The 5,546-nt window shown below is 32.3% G+C and overlaps 1 protein-coding gene across 3 annotated transcripts in view; it reads right to left on the bottom strand.

Moving 5' to 3' along the window:
- LOC100575761 overlaps positions 1-2,247 on the bottom strand; it is a 34,617-nt gene extending 32,370 nt beyond the window's left edge. For 2 of the 3 annotated variants that reach the window (XM_029490113.1, XM_029490114.1), the window contains exon 1: positions 1,848-2,229. The gene's annotated coding sequence lies outside the window, so the exon portion shown is untranslated. Of the gene's footprint in view, positions 1-1,847 lie in introns of all 3 variants that reach the window. The other variant, XM_029490112.1, reaches the window with a different exon arrangement.
- Between the last annotated feature and the right edge of the window lie 3,299 nt (positions 2,248-5,546).

The raw sequence follows: 5,546 nt of genomic DNA, 5'->3' as shown, positions 1-5,546 counted from the left end.
AAAAACATTAGACATACAATTTTAAAATGCTATATTGCAATGGTCTGCTTGCCTTTAATATATTTAGCCCCCCCAGGTCAAAAGTTGAAATTCCGCCTATGAAGTAGTTTGAACGCTGTTAGAATATATGCCAAGTGGTATATCCAACCACCGCAGACGGATTACCCATCTTCGAGTTAGTTCACAAACCGAGTACATCACCGATGCATATTATTTACCCGTGAATTGAGGTACATTATAACTTTAATACGCCAATATAGTGCTATATTAGGTATAGATTTGTTAATTTTTTCTCGAGTGAAGTCTGGTTATAATGCTATAATATACACTTTGATAAAGTAGCACCGATCGAGATATATGCATGACTTTTTTCAATAGGTATATACCAAAAATGGTACACGTAGTTATTTTGGCGATGTACTGAAAAATGACGTAGTGATTAACCTGTTAATTGTACAAATATAATTTTGTGTTCGTATTTTACTGCATGATTTAAATAAACTAAAATGGTTCATTTTCCTGTATAAATAATTGGTCCAAACAGGTTGTACATTTTCATTACCTAATATGATTTTTTTCCAAATGATCCAAATGTCCTTGCGTCGGGCACGGATCCAGGGCAAAAATCTGGGGGAGGGCCCAACATTTTTTTTACAACACAAATCCGATTATAATAAAATATTATACTTTTTTCTTAATTAAAAAATTTTGTCATAATGTGATAAATAAATTATTGATTTTTTTCAATATATAAAGTGACGATGTGTAAAGAAGTTAAGATTTTGTTTATTTGTTATTTAGGTAATATATAATATTTAAATTTATAAAAAAAATATGTCTGGGGGGGCTGGGCCCCTAGGTCCCCCCCTCCTGGATCCGTTCCTGGCTTGCGTAATAATACTATTAATGTTTTTAAATAAAATATGAATTAAACAAAAATATAAATTTTTAAATTTATATCGTCATTTGGCATACTAAATCACAAATCAATAAATCATATATCGACATAAAAACAGACTTTCCTCGGTTCACCATAAAAAAATATCAAACTGAAAATAATTGATAGCTAATGAAAAAAATCTTAACGGTGAAGGTGTTTTTTAAGAGAGATCTCATACACACTGACAATTTGCATGGCACATGCCACACGTTGTGCTCGGAAAATAATAATGCAACGTTTTTTAGGCACTAATTGATATATGACATATGTATAAGTATATAGTGTTAACCTTTCGTTAAATCACAGCGTTCGTTAAATCACAGGGAAACAGCACTCGTTACTAGTGTTCAAAAAACAATGTAATACAAAAAGACTATGCAGCAGGGAGCTGCGCGCAAGAATTTTAAAATTTGTTTCCATCAACACTAAATACTTAATAGTTAATACTTAATTTTACAGATTTTAATAAATTAGTAAATAATCTTGTACATTGTTTGGTGGGACTTTATTGTTGTCTTTTGATGATAACATGTTAATATAATACTAGATAACTTCTATATTGTATAACCAATAACCATGTATCAGCTCTGTTCCTGTATAAATCAAAATCGATTTATGCATGGTCTAAGAATTATCTTTAGGTACACTTATACCTACATATTTTAGTTCCTATATTATGAATTATTAAAATATTATAAGCTTATATTATAATATCTCATAATTCATATCCATTTAAAACCCTTGTGAAACCTAGATTTGTCCTTTGTTAGGATTTTTACTACCGGATATATGGATAGGTGCTGTTAGCACTGAACTCTAGTATACAGTTCAGTGGCTGTTAGGGAGGACTATGGGGGGAGGGGTCATGTTATAAACGAACTCGTTTAGTAGTATTATTATAATGTACCTGGAAAGTGATAGTGCAGGTATATGATGACGTATACTTTCGTATACACCTCGTTCAGCCAAAGAGTCGCGATGAGCTATACCAGCTGATGAAATATCCTATGTTTGCGGCTACAGTAGTATGACCACTGCACCGACACGAACACAATAATTCACCACTAAAGCAACGGAGATCGGTAAAAATTACAAAACGCAGCACGTCGTACTCCACCACCTCTATAATCTATGTTACAAATATATTATATAACAGTAGAGTAATTAGTGTTCTTGGCAGAAAATACTTTTTTAAGTATGGTTCAGGTACATAAAACGACTATTAAAATATATTATTAATTAAACGTTCTCCAGCACGCGTGACCATCGACCCAGTGACCGCCGGCGACCGCGGTTAGACGTATACTGCTGAACGCGCCACGCGCATACTTTGTCCAGCCCTGTTGCGGCCACCACGGTGGTGCTGCGAACGCCGGTGGTACAGCTCGCTGCGCGGAGGAGAGACCTTGAACCGACCGGTTCGAACGTTGTATAATAATATTATATATAATAATAATAATAATAAAATATATAGACAGAACGGTGCACGCACGCAATACGCGTTGTATTGTACAGCGTTTGTACAATGGAAATCCGTCCGTCGTCGTCGTCGTCGCGTTCACTCGGTCGGCGGCGCACGTTGGTCGTACACCGAACCCGTTCGTTGTCGTCCGACATGAACGCGTAGAGGTATATCGCCTGCATACTGTTGGGCAGTGGTTGCGTGGCGGATACGGTGTGGAGGAGGGGGGGTCACGCTGTGTCGGCGCGTATCCTACATCGGTGGACCTGTAGAATCGGCTCCGATGACACTGTACGTGTACTACCTATACCATATTATTATAATGTGTTTTCTCGTATGTCACGACGTGAGGGTCTATAAGAGAGAAAACAAATATTGCTTTGAAATCTAGGGTAGGAGCTTATTGGAGGTGGTATGACATATATAATAATATGAGGTTTACAGAAACAAATTCCTAATTACGCACCACTACAGCTGTCATACATGTCATACAATTGCATATATACGTCCGTTAAGCGTTTTTCGAGATAACAACGCTTGAACGCTACATTATGCATATTATACCACCTGCAATATCTACAAACCTTGTCTATACGTTTATAATATGTGTTCAATAATTATTGTTATACAATTCACAGTCTACAGAAATCCAATAAACCAACACTGAAGACGTATAAAACTATCAAGTATAAAAGAAAAGGACATTATAGTATTTACGGTCGAAATATTTTTGTCAACTTAAAAAAAAGTACGACGCACATAAAACTTTAACTTTTAAGGAAATTTAACGCCCCATTTAAGGATTTGTATTTTTTGTAATGTTCACATTAATCGACTGCTCTATGGGGCAGACATTAAGTCAAAAATAATCATATTTATTTGTTGTATTGTGTAGACAACATTTTAAGCATTCATGTTTTATATCGGGATTCTACGCTAATAACATAATAAATAATAATATAGTATAAACTGCAGTGATAGTAGGTATAATAAAATAATGTGACTCACATTATGTGAGTATATAAGCATCTTCACTCTTCTTGAAAGTACACCGCACTCAGGCAGTTTATACTTATACAACTCTGGTATATAGCATGTGCATTTTGCATCACGATGATGTAGCTTGACCAAAACCTCTACCTAGTCAAAAAGGAAGAAAAAAATTTACAATACAAATGTTTGTACAGTTTGCACGTAGGTTATGTCTTTGTAATGAAGAATCTATATAGTCTCCAACTATTACCATTATTATTAATAAATATCATTGTACAATAACCACCACGGAAACGTGCAAATAATATTATTACTATTTCGCGTATTTAAATATTCACTGACTTAGACGAATCTGTACGATCGTATGAACTGTTAGATACTATCTATAGCTGATATTAATTTATTATATTATTATAATATCCAAACAAATAAACATTAAGTATTTAAGCATACTAATTAATAACAATCTATTGTAAGCCTTTGGAGACGTCGTATTTAGTAATTTAAATACCATAATTATATCACGTTTAGATATTGATATATAGATACATTAATCATTAATGTATGCTTCTATGCTAGTAGAATATAAATTAAGAATAAATATCATTAATATGATAATGAATGTTTAGTCTCTATATTGTCCTAAAAATTAAAATGAAAGGACACAAATATGAATCAGGTACAATTGCCTGAATTTAATACAAAATTATTCATCAATCCTTTATATTTTTTTAATTCATTGTTTTCGATATTTTTCTCCGTCGTTTCGATGCACCACTTTCAAATTGTCCGTTAGAATTTTTTTTTTCAAAAGTCGATAAAAGATTGTGTAGGTATAGGTACCTAATAATTTATATTTTTAATAAGCAAATGAAAAATTAATATAATAGAGTAGGTACACACGGCACGCACCTACGCAAAAAATAAAACTGATAAAAGTACAAAATAACATAACTGAAACCAATAAAACTGCACCAAGGCTCCGTAAATTATAATCTTTTTGTATTAAATAATAAATAAATATAACCACGGTTATCTTATTAGTTTCTCCAGCAAGATACTTCACTAGCACTAGAGCACTATAGATGTAGGTATTCTCATCCGCCATTTTGGTTCCAGTTCAAATTAATGATAACGGATTTTAAACTAATAATATAATAAACATCGACCTTTACAGCTCGGTTCCAGCCATAGAAAAGAGATTCCAGCTATTTAAAATGCCTTGCTGCAGTGCCGTTAACTGCAGTAACAGGTCGGAAAAAGGTTTTAAATTGTTTAGATTTCCTAAGGACGACCGAGGAGCAAAATGGGTGCAAAATATTCGACGTGGAGATAAATGGTCACCAACTGGTTCTTCACGTCTCTGCGAGGTATATTGCACTTTGTTTTTTTTTATTTTAATGTAATATGAAAATGTATGTAATTTTCTTAAATTATTTTATAGATACATTTCGAGAAGTCTCAATTTGAAAGTCATCGTTTGGACAGTTGGAGAAAATTGAAACCAAATGCTGTACCAACCTTATTCAATGTACCAAATCCACCACCAATGTTTGATCCACCTCCACGAAAATCATTGTATAAGGTCAGATATTAATTTATTCTTTAAATAAAGAGGTTGTGTGTTAATAGCTTTTAAAAATTACATTAGTAATATACTTAGAAAATTGTTCTATATATTATGTAAATAAAACCTATTTAAAATACCAAGCTAAAAAAATTAACTTAAATTGCACTAGTCCACCCTAAACTTTCCTATGGAATTTCTGAATGGTGAGGAATATAATATACTCACTTTCATCATCTTGAAACCAGTTTAAAATCAGTACTCAAATTAATTTTCTATAAACCTATTTTATTTCTTACGGTTGACTTATATAAATAATTAAAAATATTTCTAAAATAATATTTTTATAATGATCATACTAACACAATATTAACTAACTTATTAGTTATTATTGTGTTATACCTACATATATTTATATATTATCTTAATTTGTATGTTGTAGTATAAAAATTAACTATTTTATATTTGTATTTACCTACTTAAATTAGATTCTTTCTCTTCAAGCACTGGATAAATTTAAAACTTTACAGATAGGCTCAATCTTTTGAAGGACAATTTACCTTTAGAGAATAAGCAGAAAAAGA

This window comes from Acyrthosiphon pisum, chromosome A2, assembly GCF_005508785.2.
Source record: "Acyrthosiphon pisum isolate AL4f chromosome A2, pea_aphid_22Mar2018_4r6ur, whole genome shotgun sequence".
NCBI classification, from domain to species: Eukaryota; Metazoa; Arthropoda; class Insecta; order Hemiptera; family Aphididae; genus Acyrthosiphon; species Acyrthosiphon pisum.
The sequence above is the reverse complement of the archived record's forward strand: the minus strand, read 5'-3'. Positions and strand labels throughout refer to the sequence as shown.